The 18,788-nt window shown below is 35.0% G+C and overlaps 1 protein-coding gene across 1 annotated transcript in view; it reads left to right on the forward strand.

Annotated features, from left to right (window-relative positions):
- Positions 1-18,788, forward strand: part of PLGRKT (plasminogen receptor with a C-terminal lysine) — a 29,172-nt gene that overhangs the window by 3,552 nt on the left and 6,832 nt on the right. The gene's annotated exons all lie outside the window — the stretch shown is intronic.

Consider the following 18,788-nt stretch of genomic DNA (forward strand, 5'->3'; position numbering starts at 1 on the left):
AAATTAAATACTTGTTGAATACTTCAAGAAGTCACAGACATTTTCAAAATATCACTACAATAATTCAAGTTCTTGGAAGTTCTTTACTTCAAGTTTTTACTTCAAGTAAAACTGCTAAGCAAGTTTCCACAGGAGAAAAATTTTTTTTCCTTACTTTTTTGTCATTTTTGCTCTACCAGTTAAAAAAAAAAAAAAAGGAAAAATGGAAAGACAGCTGTCTTCTTAGTATTTTTTAAACCAAACTATTTGGAAAATGCCTGAATTTAGAAAATAAATATCGTCAAAAACAGCATTTGCAAATCAAGATATCAGCAAATCGAAGGAGTAGACAGTTTCTGGAAAAATATTAATTCTTGCAGTAAGACAAGATGTCAAATTGCACTGTGAGGTGGTGTTCAAAGTGCTGTGTATCCTCACAGACTCAAGTTGGAAAACTGAACGAGATACTCTTTAGTGCCAAAAGAATTCTGGATATTAGAGCATGCTGTTAATATTATCAGGGCTGTAGATTTGATCCCCATATTGGCCATTCACTTAAGAGTCAGACTTGATTATCCTTGTGGGTCTCTTCCAACTCAGAATATTCTGTGATTTTGTAATTCTAGCACTTATTTGTATCACTGTTTTAAAGGCCAACTGACAGAGCATAATTTCTGACTCAGTATTTTTAAGTATGAAAATTTAGTTAAAAATACTGAGTCAGAAATTTAAGTATGAAAAGTATGAAAATTTAGTTTCTTTGGATTTCAAAGCCAGCCTGTAATTATGGATGATGATGTCATGAAAACATTCTGACACACGATGAAAGGTGGAGCAAGATAAGAAGCGTTAAGCAACAAGTTAATGTGAGTTCATCCTTTTGCTTCTAATGCTTGAGGGAGGAGGGGGGAAGCTTGGAAACCTACTTTGAAAAGTACATTTATGTTGAAGTTGAGCTGTGTTACTGAGCTGTTCTTAACACTGCAGTGTTAAGAAACATGTATATGTTGAAATGAATATGTTATAATGGAGTTGCTAAAACATGGATCTTATACTCTTAAAATACATGAGTTAAATATGTTTCAACTCTCCCACCATTAAAAAATCTTCTGAACAGTTCTTTCTTTAATTCAGTCAGGTAGCTGCACTGAATTTTTCTAGAAACCTCAGAATAGGGCATGGGGATGTTTTATTCCCTCTCATAAAATAAGAAAATAACAACAGAGAAAAAGGAAAACCATTTTGATTAGGGCTCAGAAAGTTGTGCTGAACAGACCTACAGTATAGCACTAGCTTTCTGATTTATTGTTAAATATCTTGTAACTTACTCATAATATTTATATGCCAAGTGCTGGAATGCAATCGGCAGGATTTAGCTGGAGTCCGTTCCTTTAGTTTTGCATTTAAATTGAACACAAGTAAAATTTTTAGAATGTTTAAAGTAGTGAAACTTCCAATTTACTAAATTGCCAGTAGATGGCGTATTCTAGTTTATAAAGCAGTGTGCAGTAGTAGGTTTTGTAGGATCGCAAGTAAACTCTGAATGTGACCTAAGAAGAAGAAACATAGCATCAAGAAAGATTATATAATAAGAGTGGATAACTCTTAAGTGTTCAACGAAGAGCAACCGTTTGCATGACTTGAAGACATAATTTTCTGTCTGTGCTGTGTTACATGTTTCTTAGATGCAACCACAAGTTTTGTGTTCAAGTTTTTCCACCCTCCTGCAGAGATGTGCTCCTCCCACCCCCAAGGTTTTTGTAAATCCAAATAACAGGAAGATTTTCAGTTTGACAGATTGATAGTGAAATTACAGTGGAAGCTTTCTTCACAAACTGCTTCTCTGTTGGGTAAATAAAGTTGAGGAAAGTGCTTGAATTCAAGCTAACATTTGTAGAGGTAGCTACAGAGTTTGAATGTCAGTCTTTGCCTTGGCTAGTTCTAGCTCAAATGCCCAGGCATTTATAAAAAACAAACTTTGAAAGCATTTACAAAAATGCCCTTTCAAAATTATACATAAATGTCCAAAATTCTTGCAAGTTGTTCTTCAGGAACTTCCCCTCCACTGTATTTCTTCTTTTTGACAATAGTTATGCTGAGAATAGTATATTTCTTTCTAGCACAACAAACACCTGATCATCTCCGATTCCTACTGTGTTTGCAGACACATCTGCCATGTTAGAAAACCCCCGTCTTTTGAAAATACATTAAGTGTACAGCTGAATTGGGTGTAAAAGATTCAGTGGGGGCAGGGAAGAGAACTAAATTTCATGTGATTAGGGGATGGAAGAATGTCGCCCTGCTTCAAACTTGGGGAGAGTGTAGGGAAGAGGGAAGATTGCCATTTGTCTTTTCCATATGTGACTAAAACCTGTGATGTGGAGTTTTCTGCTAGAGTTTCAAGCTATTTGTAGAAAATTATATAACCTGATTTATTTGCTTTAGACAAAATTGTGACTAGAAATGCTTGGAGGAGTTAGGTCATGCTAGGACCAGAATGAAACAGCTTAACTTAAAGCATTTATATGTATTCTTAAGATGAAATACTGGGACGTGGATGCTGTCAGTTCACCCATCTTTCTCTGAAAACCATCATATTTATTAATAAAGTGGAAGCTTACACTTGAAGCAATATAATGTACTTATACAATATGATCTTTTATAAGATATTAAAAAATAGTGATTTGTTTTAAATGTAAATTGACCCCAAAACAACATGTGGGATCCAAACTTCTCAGAGCTTTTCATAGCTTCTGAACATTCTTAAAGAGTCCCATGATTAAGATGTTAAAGGAATAGGTAAAATTGTCACTCCAAGCTAATTGATGTGGATGAAGAAGTCATCAAAATTGTTTCACCTAGAATGCTTGCCCTAGTATCAGTGATGATGTGACACTGCACAGAAATGAGCTAGTTACTCTTTGGGTAGACCTGGAATGAAACACAGTAGGTATTGGTGAGAGAGTCAGAGATTTCTGTTCTATTAATTTCTATGACAGAACACTTTTTCTTTTTTCTTTTCTTTTTTTTTTTTTTTTTTTTTAAGAAAACAATCCCAAATAGGTGTATGCTCTCCTCTAAAGAGAGAGAAAATACAGTTGTTTAGTGATTGACTTATTTCATGTGGACGATTGTAGAATTGAAAGAGACAGCTGCAAAAATAAGAAGACAATAACATGACAGAAGTTGATAAAGATTTCTCCCCATCACCAACTGTGATGCATGCTAAAGATCAGTCAGTTTTAGAGTCATTCTGATATGTGCTGGACAACCAAACCAGCTTGACTATTTTAGCATAAGACAATATTAAAAGATGTTGTGCATGGGTTTTTTCTGTATGCCTTTCTTGGGATGCCTTTCTGGAAAGGAGGCATTATGGCCTTGTAAATTGTATCTTAATGCTTTTTGGAAGAATAATAAAACCTCAACTGTTTGCCTTGATGTTGAAGGACTTGCCAGTTGTTTGTTTTGTCTTTGTGTGGCTCCAGAATGAAATACCAGTCTGTGTCAAGTGGACACTGTTTGTGGTAGAAGTTTGTTGAGGCTTCGTTTTTATCACAAGCCTGCTCCTTAAAGTGTAGTTTGCAAAATTATTTTCAAACACTTTACTATCTCAGATCTACAGCTCAAGACTAGTATATGGCCTTGCAGAGTGCTTTTAGTGAGGCTGAATAGGCTAGAGCAGGTCTCTGCTCCAGGCCACAGAGCAGTTATGGCAGATTTTTAATTTTTTAATGAGTTCTGTGTGTCCTCTTAACACAATTAAATGTGGGAATTGCATGTATTTCTTTAGTCAAAGTGTTATGTTATGTACTTCCTGTTCTAGTCCTCTTCTAGTCCTTGTCTTTTTTTAACATCCCAAATGTATACCTTAAGAAATCTATTGTAATAACTATTTATTAAGAAAGCCATTTGGGATGTACAAGGCAGCCTGGAAAAAGATGCATATCTGAAAGTGGCAAGTAAGAATGCAGAAATGTTTGTGGCCTATTATGCTTTCCTCAATATGGATCAGAACACTTTAAATATTTCTTATTAATATTTCTAGACAGTGACCTTACTGGCTAGAATTAGGTGTCAAGAAGCCTGACACCTTTTTAAGTAAAAAGGTTGCTTTTTAAATAAGTAATTGTCTGACTTCACATACTGTGAAGATATATTGAAGATACTTCCTAAAGACTTTATGGTGATGAGAGAGACTTAAGTTTGGTTAAATGCATAATACAAGTTTATTGTCTTCAAATAATATTAAAAATATGAAAACAATCTTGTATACTCTGTGTAGTGTTATTTAGAATGATAAGAAGCAAAATCATGGTAGAATATCACAGCACAGTACAGATTTAAATTTTAATTTACTGCCAATTAATTTGATTCTAGGAATGTACACAGTAGAGCTTACTAACTTTGCATCTCAGAGTAGTATTTTTGCAGTGATGTGTAAAAGACAGTCTAGCACAATTCAAAAGGCTTTTGATTTAGGGGCCTCACATAGAAAAGCCCAAATTCTCCTGCCAAATTTTAGCCAGATTTCCTAATACATATAGAGGAATCAAAAATTCTGTCTTTAGTTTTGAACAGAACCCCACCAAGTCTGTACTATGCCATTACCTCCTGTGACACCCCACTCCACTCTGCCAGTTAGATTTTAGTTTATGTTCTGCTGTTATTTTTATACTGCTTTTGGCTCTAAAAAGTTGCTTTTCCTTTCTTTCCTTGGGAAGCACTACTCAGGGGAAATTTATTAATATCCCAGTTTTCCTGTATATGGCATATCTGCACTATTTGAAAGGTAACCCTACAGAGGAGAAAGCTGATATTTTGTTTTAATAACAGGGATTTTGTTTATTTTTCCAGTGGTATTATAAGAAGATGAAGATATCTTGATGTGTATAGGAATAGTACTGCATAGTAAGCAGTGGTTTTTAGTGCATACAACTAAAAAAACTAAGTCCTAGTAGCATTTAAAATCCTTCATGACTGTTTTCAGGTATATTCTCAGTGTAAAAGTGTTCTATTACTTAATTAGAAGAACTTTTTTCATTGGAACTCCACAAATAATTGGTGGTACACTGAATCCTTTATTGACTGACCTTTTTTACTGTTTCTCATATAAGCTTCATCAATAATGAGATCTGAATTAAGAAGTACTTTGTAATTTTGTTGTATCACTCTTTTCTCTATTATGAGATGATAGATGGAAAGGCATGGATGAAAAGACTGATTTGCTTTAATGTCTTTATATATACAATCAGACCTAGGGTTTAAGTGCGTCTCTTGATGTTATGAAGCCATTGAAGTTTTCACCTAGATGCATTTCTGGGAAAAGTTTACAAAAAAGCAGTGAGGAGAGAAGCAGTGATTCAGAGTCAGAGAAAGGAGGAGACAATTGTGTTGCATAAGGGCCTGCTTAGAGAAGTGAAGTAAATAGGGTAGTAAATGGAGCACAAAGAATTCTCTAAGCTGTTGCAGAGCACCTTACTCTGGTTTTGAATTCCTGGGGTTTGCATCAAAGCCCAGGACATGAAAAACCTCTGTGTTTTCTCCAAATAAAAAAATTTTTAAAAAAGGTGTTTCTACTACAGCAGCACAATAGGAGCATTCTGCTGTTGCAGAAGATATTAAATAAAGAAGCCCAGAATGTATCTAGTCCTGGCAGAAACTTTTATGAGACAGTGTGCTGGGATTTTCTGCAGTGTTGATGGTTCTGGAGAAAGGAAGGCTGTACATGCTCAAGCACAGATGTACACAGCCTGACAAACAAGCACAAAGAACAAGAGCTGTCTCTGGTCACAGTACTGCAACATCATGGGAATAACTGAGATATGGCAGGACAGTTCATGCACCTTGAAATCTCTAACACAGAGGTACTAGCTCTCTAGGAAAGACAGGAAGGAAAGACAAGTAGTAGTGATGCCCATGATGAGAAGGTGTAGTGTGTGAGTTAAGATCAAAGGAGAGTCCACAAAACGTGGCACTCTGGAGGGAGCGTGCTGCAGGTCATCAATCAGAATGACAAAATACATGAAGAAACAAGTTGTTCTTTTAAACAACTGAAGAAAGTCTCTGGATTACTAACTGATTCTCATGAGACTGTGGTCTCCCTAAAATCTGCTGAATATCTGCTGAAAATCTGCCATAAATAGGAAGACATAAACAATTGGGTACATTCTGCAAAATGTGAGTAATAACTGCTTGATACAGGTGTGTATGTACTAGATCGGCCGTCCAAGAGCCATCATGCACAGCTGAATTTGTTATTTACAAATGAGGGAGAACTATAATATTACAGTCAAGCTTGATTTTAGCAAGATGAGTTGCAGATCCTGGACACTGGGAGAAAGGATTTAATCTTGCTTGGGAAACTGGTAGGCAAGGTGCCATAGGAGCTTTGAAGGATAGAAGAGTTCAGGAAAGCTGACATGATTTAAGTGTCAGCTAAGTGTCCTTGGCCACAACACAGACTGAGAGCTGAAAAATGGGAGCAATTCTGTAGAGATGAGGGGACACTGGAAAACAGCAACTAGGGCATAAGTCAGCAGTGCACCCTGACAGAAGAGAGAGTCAAAAGGACAAATGAGGGCTTTTTAAGCTGTAGTGAAGCTAGTAGGTTGACAAAATTTTCTGTTGTCTTCTGTTCAGTGCTTTGTTAAATCCATTTAAATACTGCATCCACTTTTTGCCCCCCTTCTTCCCCAGTGCAAGAATAACATAGGTGAAAAAGAGCAGCTTTTGCAGCAGACCACCAAGATGGCCAAGGGCAGGAGCACTTCTTGCAAGGAGGCCAAATGCACTGTGCTTACTTAGCCTGAAATGAGATGCCTTCTGGGAAGCAGGACCTGAGGGCAGCCTCCCACCAACCGCGAGTAATCAAGAAAGTACAGCCAGAAAGTGCAAGAGGTAATGGGTATACATTGAAACAGGATTTTGGGAACAGTGCGGACTGAGTGTAAGGAGAAACCTTTTTCCCCTGCAAGGCCAATCCAGCAGTGGAGCAAAGGCTCAGTGATACTTCCATCTTTGGAGGCTTTCAAGAGCTGGCAGGATGAAAGCCCTCAGCGGCCTGGTCTCCTGGTCTGATCACATAGCTGTTCTGAGTAAGACAGCTGAGGTTGAACCCAAGTTATTTTATGATTCTCTAACACTCACAGAAGCAGGCTGTGGCTCACTGTATTTTTTGGATCCTGTGAGGGAGGATTTTCTTACCTCTCTTTCTTCCCAGACTGAGAATTATGAGCAGTTACTGTTTGATGTCTGCACTTGTACTGGGCACCACATGCACAGCAGCAGTCTGTTGAAACAAGATGTGACTTGGTCTAACTTTTAACTGACATCTGTCAGACAGACTTTAGAAGTATGTTAAGTGATAATGACACAGAAATAACATGACAAGGGATGGAGAAGGGAATTGGGAATTAAAGCCTCCATGTGCCCTGCCTGTCAGAGTGCAAAAACAAAGGAAAAATCTTGTTTGTGGAAATAATTTACCTGGAAAAGACTTGTTCAATCTCCTGTATATTTTGGAAGTTTTGTAATATATATTGCTGTGTTAGCAGATACATTTCTCCTACACTGCATGCGGAATTATATATCCAGTATTAGCACATACATAAGTCAGTTGAAATCAGAAATTTCAGTACAAGATTGCAACCATTATTTAAGCAAAACATATTAGAAAAGTATTGCTTTGAGATTACAGCAGATCAGCTCTGCCAGTCTTTCAGGCTCAGACTGGAGGATTGAAACTCTTGAGAAGTGTAGCTTTTGAGAATAAGTTATACAGGAGGAGCCAAGAATCATTGAAAGTGCTGGAAACAAAAAAAAAAAAAAAAAAAACAAAAAAACTAGTTGGTGCTTATGGCATGTAATTGTTTTATTGGCTTTTGGGAGTTGCAGTTGGAGTGATTTGGAGGGTTTTTTTGGTAGACTTTTGGGGTTTTTTTTCTTTCCTAGCAGGAGGATTTCTTACCAAACAAAAAGATATTCTTCTCAGTGGGAAAACATCATTGCTTTCAGGAGTCAAATACAGTCTCCTAAATTAATCTTTGATGGGAGCCACTAAACTTGTAAGAAAATAAACATGCTAGAAAAATAATATACTTCTGACAGATCTTGTATTTTCCAATAATAAAAATGTTTTATTATAACCTGTCTACAGCATGAATCTCTGGATAGTCTCAATCCCAACTTGCTGCTGTCCTTCCTCTCTCTCTGTTTTATTATGTCAGACTCTAAAGTGCATTCTTTTCTCCAGGTAATATTGGATAGCCAGGAAACAGTAATAGATCTGCTTTCATAGCAGTTATTCTTTGAGAGTTTATAGACTTGCTCCCTGTATCCTCCTGTGTGGGCATGGAAAAGATTCTATATTCTTGGTTTAAAAAAAAAGTCAAGATCAAGTAAATCTAGTAAAGTAAGGGCTTATTTTTCTTTGTTTTGACAATGCTGTGGTAGTACTTTTTATTTCCTTCTCTTTTTTTCTTTTTTTCTTTTTTCCCCTGTTTTTTTTATCTTCCCTTGGTTTTTTAAATCTTTCCTTGTTTTTTTAAATATTTTCTTTCTTTTGGGGTCACTAACATCATCTAGGTTTATTTTAAGTCATGATAAAACTTCATCGTCCTATTTTAATTAGGACCAGATGGTGGTATGGAAAGTCCCTTATAGTTCTGTATCTCAGTGGATATTTTTGCCCCCCTCCCCCCCCCCCTTCCCCCACCCCACTTTGTTTTAACAGCTTCTTTTGAAGTTTTGGCAGTGATGCAAATTAATAAAGGAAATAAAAACAAAAGGCATTTCTTCCTCAGCTAGTTAAAACTGTGGAGTAAGTGGGCAGACAGTATAAAACATTGCTAGGGAAACTTATCCTCTAGTTCAGTAAGGCATAGTCTGCTTTTTCACAGATACAAATTTTACAGCATCTTCTTCTGTAAGTGAAATTTTCTTTTTACACAACACGGAAATGCCAAACATATTTATCTCTTGCAGAAGAAACATCTTATTTAGTTCATTCAAATTATAAATAGTTAGATTTCTACTTCTGAAAATGGTATTCAAGGGTTCTGTGCTTTCATCTGTTCTTCAGCTTTTGCCTGTGGAGAAACATCTATGCATTGCACACTGTATGCACAAGCCATGTCACATGCATTCACAAATCGGCTTGAAGTGAAACTGCTGGTGAGTGTTTGCTATATCTACAAATGGCACTAAAGCTCACAGTTTTGTAAGAAAATGCTTTGGGATATTATTTCATCATATATACTAATGTGTAAATATTAATATCATTAGAATGTAATTTAATGTTACAAAAGGTGTGTGACAAAAGTATCTGGTTTTGGAGAAATATATCAAAAACTCACTGAAACCATAGATACATGCAACTTAATATCATATGTTTTCTTTCCTTTACACTGTCAGCTCTTGGTTAGGGGCAGACCATAGAATGATTGCTTTATCTTCCTGCCAGGATTGTATTGCCTTAAGACGTTTGCTTTGAATGGCAATAAATGAAAGTAACAAGGCAGTTTTCTATTCATGTTTAACAGTTTGTCCTTCAATCTGAAATGAAAGAAGTACCCCATAGATGCTTATTAATTGGCCATATCTTTTGACTAAATTATATCAATTTTTCTTCTGAAATAAAAATGTAAAAACAATTGAAAAATATAGATCTGTTATAAGATATGGAATAGGACTACATTTCAGTTTATATCCAGACACTCATGTGTATCTCAAAACAAGATGTTGTAACTTCAGTTATACAGCTGTTTATTACTGCTGTTTGCTTTTCTTCTCAATGTATTGTACATTTTCTTCTCAATGTATGTTCTCTTTGTAATTTTGAAAATATACAAAGAAGGTGTAACATTTGTGTTTGCCAAGTAAGAAATAAGTTTGAACCTTCCAGCAGGAGTTTTAAGTTTGCTTCTTATTGGATTCTGTTTGATAATCTAGGTAACCCTCTAGTGGTTTTTGAAGTTCTTACTTCTGAAGAAATTTCTAGTGAAGTTGCTATGGTAAAATGTGACAGCATGTATATAGTAAAAGAGACAAATGAAGCATTTTAAACATATCTTCAAGTGAAAAATGAGATTACACATTTAGCAGAGGTAAAGTACAAGCAGTATTTGTATCTGCATATTTAAGAAGATAATGTTTCTGTACAAATAAGTAACTTCCTTAAGTTATTGGTTTTGTGATATTTGAACTGAATCATGGATTCTACACATAGCACTTTGCTGGACTTCCTTTACTACAGATACTGAGAATTTTGTGAGTGAGAAATAAGGAAGACCTGATTTATTTATCAGGCAGCTCATGGGTCTCCTCTGATCTCCTCTCCTCAGTTTGTTTTAAATTCCTTAGAATTAAAAATATATTAAGAATGTATAGATAATATTAAGATATATCAGTAGAGGTTTTATGCAAAAGTACTGGACTATATTCTTAAAGACAAATGCAAAATGTTAATGGAAATTAGATGAGGAAAAACCGAGACTTGAAAAACAAAAACATTAAAGTCTTTTTGACACCTAGTAGGCTCAGTCTTGGTACTCCATCTTAAACAGGTACAAGGAATTCATAGAATCATAGAATATGCTGAGTGAAAGAGAGCCATCAGGATCATCATGTCCAACTCCTGACCCTTCACCTCGTAAGCCTATTGTTTGTTCTTGGTAGGGACTTACATCTGGCACATGTCTTGGTCCTTTATTCTGGAATTCTTTTTGAGTAATGAGCTATAAGTAGAAATGAAAAAGAGAGTATGAGAAAGTGTGAGTAAGGGCAGGGGGGAGATGACATCTCTTTCATTTAAAGAGGATTATATTTACAAATACAATTTTGGGGTTCAGTTATTTATTTTATTTCCTTAATAAATTCAATTAACTCATTACTCAGTCAAAATGCTATCAATTATTTATCAGTTGATCTTAAAATGAAATGGTGCTTAAAATGCATGTGTCCACTATGTTTTGACTCTTGGCAGGAAACATGGCTAGTGTTAAAATGCCAGTGAGTTTCTGAACAAGAAAATTTTCTTCATGCTTCTTCTCTTTCATTGATAAAAAAGGAAAGTACTGACACAGGTTTCTGCAGTTCTTCCTGAGCCTAATAAAACTTTTTGTGATGACATTTTTCCATCTATAGATTTGTCACCTTATCATTGTTAGTAAAAGATCAACCACCTCTATGATGCCTGAAAAATTTAATTTCTCTTAATGTCTCAGACACTGAGTCATTTTCTTCAGGGTCATGAAAATCCCTAACCTTTTCCTCCCCAAAGTTTTTGGTGAAATTTAGTCAAAAGGACTTTTTTTTAGTTCTAGTAAAATGAAACCAATTGTTCCTGTTCTTTCTTGTGAAGTAAAATGTAAGCAAGTTTTGCCTTTCCAGATTACTACCATCTGTTTCCCTTTGGGGTGGGAAATAGCTAGATTTGTTTTCTATTGACAAGATACTAGTAGCGCTTACGACATCACTAATGCATTTGTCTTGAAGCGTTACATAAATTGTTTTGCCCCTTAGGTGATCTGGGCTTAATTCTGGGAAATAAATGCTCTCTGGTAACAATTCTATATCCTTATTAGTTTCTCCTCATGAAATGGAACAGAACAAGATAAATGATACCTGTACTGAGGAAGATTAGAACCATCTGTCTTGCAGGGAAAAAGCCAGTTTGGTTGGTATTAGCTGACAGATTGTGTACTCTGCCTGATCACTGTAAAGAAGCAAATGAAGTGGTTAACACAGAGCAGATTTTAGTAGCTATTTCTAATATGTAATGACTACCAACAAAAGATGCAAAACAGACTGGTTGCTGCACTAGTAGTGAGACAAATATTAATTAAATTTATTCAGTTGAATCAATTATACCAGCATTTTTTGGGGAAATGTCTGTGACTAGTACATATCATTGTGAATAAAGCTTGCAAATTTTGTCTTGCTTGGAAGTGCACCTTCAGCTTACCTTTATATGTTTAGTCTCAATTTGTTGGAGCAATTCAACTGACTTCAAAGAAAAATGCCTTCTTAAACTGCTTCCTGTGCCACAACAAATTTACCATAGTTCCTTTCCTCTTAATAGAGCAAACCTGTCATTCTAGTCTTTTGTTAAGTCCACTGAAGTAAAATTTAGTCTTTTACTTGCTTTCTATGGAATACTATTTCCTGAATGTTAAGTTTGGGAGGGTGGGGAAAAGCTCTTACTCAGTCAGATATATAAATTACTTGATTTTGTAATATTCACTCTATGTTTTATATGTTTTGATCTATTTTACTATTCCTTCAACATTGATACCTGCTTTTACATAACTGGCTATTCAATTACTTTGGTTTGTCTCTATAAAGCTCGTATAAAACTTCTAAGAATTCTGAACGCTGGTAACAGTACCTTAAAATTTCACTTACTTTTGTTGATAAGATTATTAAATGCAGGTGGTGTATGCCCTTCTGCACTCTGCTGCATGTTTGTGGTCTAAAAGCCACATAGAAGAAAAATAAGAATGCTGGGTTAGTGCCAAGAAATTTTACCTTCATGTTTTGCCCATTAAATTGAATCTGTCTTTGGGCAGCACAAAATCTCACATGGATTTAAGGGCTTTTGATATTATTTCTTCTTTATAAAGAGTGTAATTTCAGTACCTTATTGACAAAAAAAGGAATATAAAGGATTTGGTGCTAATAATATGAAGGCCATGGGTTCAATCCGTGACCCTTCAGATAAGGGTTGGGACTTGATCCTGGTGGGTCCCTTCCAACTCAGAATATTTTGTGATTCTGTGTGATTTTTTTTTCAGTGCAGTTTATATTCTGGCTTGTGACTAATATTGTGAGACCCTTTTCTTTTTCTGATAACGCTTTGCTTGTAAATAATTTGTAATCTGTCTTCGCGTGGGGAAGCTTTAAAAATTAAGTTTTCTTTTTAAAGTGCAGTTTCTTGCAGTGCCAATAATTTTAATTGCTGTGTGTACTTGATGTGAAAAATATCTGCAAACAAGCTTTGAAGCAGCAGGATAAAACATTTAGGTCTGATTTATTTTAACTGTTTGATCTAGAGGCCCATTTCCTGAGATGTCTGTGGGCATGCTGGTCATAGAACCAAGCAGACACTGCATAATTATTTTAAGTTGTCATCTTTGTATTGCACTCTGGCTTACAATGGAGGTGTAGAGATAGGTATCACTATTCTATTTTTCATTTATTTTTGCCAAAGAACCGTTTGCAGCAGCTTCTTGTTTTACCTATTGATTAGAAAGAAGGACACCAAGGATAAGTCACGTGAGCTTTTAGTCTTTCATCTACTGGTGAAATGCCACATATAGCTGTACTATCTGCGCACTAACTTTCATACATGTTTTGGAAGGGATTTGCAGTTTTTTTTTTTATGTGTGACTGTCACTTTTTTTTTATAATTTAAGCCTTATTTTTCATTACAGCTCTCAGTCCTCAGAAGTTAGAAGCTAGTACTTTTTAAAAGAATGCTTTCAGAGTGTCTGAACACTGAAAAACTGTAAGTGAAAATAACCTATTATAGGCAGAGTAGCCATGGCCTCTAACAGATGTATTAATCTATGACAAAACTGGAGAGCTCTTTTACATGAGTGTAAGGGAATCCCAAAAGTTTCTTAAAGTTTCAGTTTTCTTAGATTTATATACTGGGTTTCAGAACATAAGTAAAAATTTTGTTTATGTGATTATTTCTTTTAAGCTAGTTAATTCCTTTCCTGTCCAAATATCTGTTTACCAGGACATCAGTATAATTATGTCTTAATGATAGTGACATGAAATATGTTCTCTACAGATTTACTACCATGACTGCTCTCAAGCTAATTGTTTGTTCAGCCCAGTATTTTAGATAGATTGGGTAAAAGAGCATATCTCCCAGGAGAGCCATTAAGCATATTGGGTTGCAAATTGACTCTTTATTGAGGGGTGATTTTATGTGTCTGCATAGACACTTAGACACACAAAATACACCATTGAAATAATATTTAATACATGTGGGCAGTGAAGAAGAGAGCATTTCACACTGGCTCTCCTTTTAATTTCTATTGAGTATTTGTACACCACCTTCCATCCCATTTGGGGGTACAAAACCAAAGTAGCATCCATTCCATCTACACATGGAAGAGAGAAAACAAGCTAAGAGTCTAAAGAATGAGAAATTTCTAGTCAAGTGAAGATGTGACTTGTAATCCAGAGAAGGGGTTTTTTTGCAAGTTGTCAAAGTCGATTAAATTATTTCAGATGAGAATTTTCTCTCACTGGATTTTAATCAATTAAATGATGGTATAAATGCTCTTTTGTGTGGTTTGACATCATTGTGGCAGTCTGAAGAATAATCAGTAGAAATGATAAGGATGGTTACCACAGACTAGTTTATTAGCATTATCAGTTTCCCAGTAACTGACCTTTTCCCTCTGTGCCTCACTTCTCTTCATCTGTCATGATTCATTTTGTAACATTGATTTCCTTTTACTCTAACAGTTTCTGTGTGACAGACTTCAAAATCCCAATCACCCCTTACAGTTGCTCACACAGTGTTGAGAAACTACTAGCTGTATTTAAAGAAAAAATGGGAAAGTTATTTCTAATTGGGCCCTCTTGAGAGTGCTATAAAATTTAAAATGTCACTTGCTACTGGTACCCATTTATTTTGAAATACTATACTTAATTTTTAAAATTATGCAATCAATATTTTTGCCAATATAGAAGTTGCTATTACCACTTTTTTATTATTTTATTAACTGTGTCTATAAAATCATGGTCTGATTGTTACAGGATACAAGTAATTGAAAGGCATGCTGGGATGTGCACCCATGTATCCACATTACAGCTTCAGCTCTCTTGTGCTATGCACAGCAACCTGGCTAGGAAAATTACAGTATCTCTCTTCCTCCTGTTCTAAAGCTACACTTCAGATCCTTTATCTGTAGTTTTTAGTACAAATTTAGTCGTGTAAATCATTCCTATTGAAGTTTTCATGGCTATGTAGATGGGCCATTTGTGTACTTAAAATGAAGGAGAATTTGTTCCCTAAGACAATGGCACTTGGATGGTTGTTCACCTGATAAGTGTGATGTGCACCTGTGGCTTGTTTTCTCAATAATCAGCTTCTCCCATCAGTAAGACTTTTCTAAATAAAATACAGCCCATCTCTGCTAAGTCTGAATGACATACTTCTTTTTTGTCTTGTTACCTATGAAATTCTATAAAATGTTTTGCAGTAAAAATCAATACCTACTATTCTTAATTCTTACTTCTGTTCTGTCATAATGAGAAATAAGTAATCTTAAAAATTGTTGTAAAGTAAGTCCTAAGATAGTAGGACATGATGTTTTTCCTAAAATCTGCATGTTAATAGATCAAAAGTCTTTCACTATCCCAGTGTGACTGACATTTTCAACAGAACACATGTGGAGGAAAATAAGACACAATTACTAGGAAATTAACAGCTGAAAATGGAATATTGATTTGAACTGCAGTCAAACATGGTTTGGTTTTCTTTCATCTAATTTCAAGTCATTTTTTGTGGTAGGCTTCTGATTCTTTTCCTATATACATATGTTTTCAAATCCTGACTGCCTTAAGGTCTTAAGGTCTCAAGGCAGTCGCTTAAGGCACTGTTTTTTTGCCTTAAGGTCTACCACCATCTAGTTATTCACCAGTTTAAAACCAGCACGTCAGGATATCTTGGTCATTCAAAACTACTCAAGCTCCAGATATTCATTTAATATTGGCATGTTAAATGGATAGGCATAAGGATATTGCACAGGAATTGTTTTAATTTTTAAAAGAGTAGTTTAGAGGAGTTGCCTGAGTGCACATGTAGGTGTTTCATTTTGATACTTAGAGCATCCAAAATTTATTTAAAGGTATATATTCTTTTACAGTCAAGAATTGATTTTAAATCTATTTAACTGATCAGATGTCAGGTCCGGAAATGCTAAAGCAGTATTTGATTGCACAGGATAGGCAGGTGCCCTGCCTTTTGTCTGCTTTGTCAGAATATGCCAGAGAGGTGTTCCCTGCTGTGCTGCACAGTGGCTACAGAGCTCCCTGAAAAGAGCTTAGGGGTACTCCAAACTGGTTTTTCTACAGTTATTCTGCTAAGTTTAAGTCATGTGATGAAACAGTATTTAGTAAGACTACTTTGGCCATAATTGTTGCTCAGTTTTTCCTTCTCTTTAAGGAGAATTTGAAATCCAGTGGAGTCAGTGTGGAATTACCCTGGAACACTTAGAGGACTTAGACTAAATCTCTTAATTACTCAGATTCCTGTTGTAATCCTAACAACTACAGCACTGTAGTCTTTTGTTTTGCAAGATGAAACTATGACAAAGTAACAAAACTGATCTTGAAAATAGAAAGCATGAATGAAGATATTTGTTGAAATAACGGAGTACAGAACAAAGGGAACTTCTGGCATTTGAGAGACATAATCCTGGGTTTGGCATAAAACCACATAGGTTTTGGAGGGGTTTTGGAGCATGTATTCATGTATCTGAATTTTCAAAGGGGTTTTGGAGCATGTGTTGATGTATTTTTACTAAGCTTTCTCTGTATAAATTGTGACTAACTAAAAATTGGTTTACAAATCTCAGCATCAGTACTGTAGCTTACTTAGGATCCCCAAACCCATCTCAGGGCTTTCTTGGGACTACACTGTGCTATCTTGTAAACTATTCATTGTAAAAACATAAACCTTCAGTAACAGCAAGATTTAAATTATTCTTTTAGCCAAATGTCACTAGACCTGCTTTTTACTGCCTTCTCTGGATTAGTATTCCTCTGAAATAATTGTTTCTTGACTGTCACATTTTGTCATGTACAAAGAGAATGTTCATTTCTAAGATTTGTAATTCCGAAACTTCCCTTCAATATATCTTTTTTTTTTTAAAAGAAATTAATTTAAATACAGTATTGTGTTTCATCTGGTTTAAATTTTACATCAACATAGAAGAAGTTTGCTCAAAGAAAAGAAATTGCAGGCATTTTTCTATGCATTTCATTCCACCACTTGTTTTTGGATGGAGAAAGTTGAGGGTTATTTCACTCAAGTGAAAGAAAAAAGATCTAGTTAGAAAAGAATATGAAAAATATTTGATAATGTTATCTGGCTGCTGTCTATAATATAGAAAAAAAGTTGTTTTCAATTATCATAGGTTATTTATATGAACTACTTGTAGATATACATGGAAGTACCCTTGGACTTCTGGAATTTGATATGACAGTCTCCTGCAGCATGGTGTTTGTTTGACTTTATTGTTTGTGACTTATCTTTTTCTTTCAGCACAAGAGATGTCAGAGTATAACAAGTATGAGGGGATTTTTGGTGGGGTTTTTTTGGGGTTTTGTGTGTGTGTGTGTGTATTTGTTTTTAAAGAAATCATGTTAGGATCCTTTACTTTACTTTTCTAAGTTTGAACTTACAGCCTTCTTTTTATCCCATACTTACTTCTTTCTAAACACTGTGCATGTTAAACTGTCTGTTTTTCTTCTTCTCCATTGTTCCTTTTTAGCAAGACCTGTATTTCATCAGCATATCCTTGTCCCACTTCCTTACCATGTGCTTCTTCAAATTGAAGCTCATTTAGGGTAATACTATGCATCTTGGAAGAACAGGTCCTTATCTGTGCTGACAGGAAAACAAAGGATCCCTTAATATTTTTCACATATGTGGAAACTACACCTATAATCACACTGAAGATGAAAATAAAGTCATTAAATGGATATTACATGTCATTATTTTATCTTATCATGTCAGCCCTCAGCAATTTACCAGGCTTAGGATATTTGGGACCAAAATGGGTCTAATTAATGGGCAGCGTACTTGTTTATTTTAGAATTTCCAACTGCCTTGTAGGTGACAAAATAAAATCTAATTATTTTGATATTTTATTAAGTGGTCGGTCAGCCATTATATTATTACTTCTTCTGAAGAAAAAAAAACCAAAACAAAGCTATCTGAAAATTATGGCTATCAGAAAGGTAAAGCCTGTTGATATTTTTTGTGAGAACAACAATTGCAATGTAAGTCTTGAGGAAAGAGAAACAGATGAAATAGTACTGTGAGACTATAGTGAATGTTCTTTTTCCTACTGTGTACAATTATATGTAATTAGATCTGTCCTTTTTTCATTATGCTGTCTCAAAATGATTTCTACCTATCTAGACACTGAATGAACTTGTAAATAAGACAGCAAGATCAACATAGTCTGAAGAAATAATTAGTAACAATTTAACAGAAATTGTTCTGTTCAGGCTAAATCAATAATAATGGAGATGAATAAATGGGTGGAAACCTTAAGTAATTACAAATCCTTTAAATTATTCTTGAATTAGAAAGCAGGAGAAAAGAACATATTTAATTAGTTTTAGAGATTCATTAGAAGAGAACTTTCTGAATTCAGTCTTTGTTCTTTCTTCCCTAGAATACACTCATTTAGGCAGCTGGTATTCTGTTTCCTGTACCTTATTGAACTTCTTATCCAACTTGGTTAGTCAGCCTAGACATACAAACCCAGGTATTCAATTTTTTCCCCATAAGACGGATTATAAACATTGCTGTGAAGAAGACTTCTTCTTGTTCTGTTAACTAACTTCTCCACTTTGGTTTCACACTGCTTATTTTTGGCACAATTATTATTTTTTCATCACTCTAAAAAGGAAATTCTTTTTGTGTTCTGTATAGTTGACAGGAACTTCTGAGAAATACTGAATTTACCTTATTTAAATTAAAATGTAACAGTAGATTTAGATGGGGCATGTAAGTAAAAAAAAAAAAATCTAATAGTCTGCTTTTTTATTCT

Source organism: Melospiza georgiana, chromosome Z, assembly GCF_028018845.1.
Source record: "Melospiza georgiana isolate bMelGeo1 chromosome Z, bMelGeo1.pri, whole genome shotgun sequence".
NCBI classification, from domain to species: domain Eukaryota; kingdom Metazoa; phylum Chordata; class Aves; order Passeriformes; family Passerellidae; genus Melospiza; species Melospiza georgiana.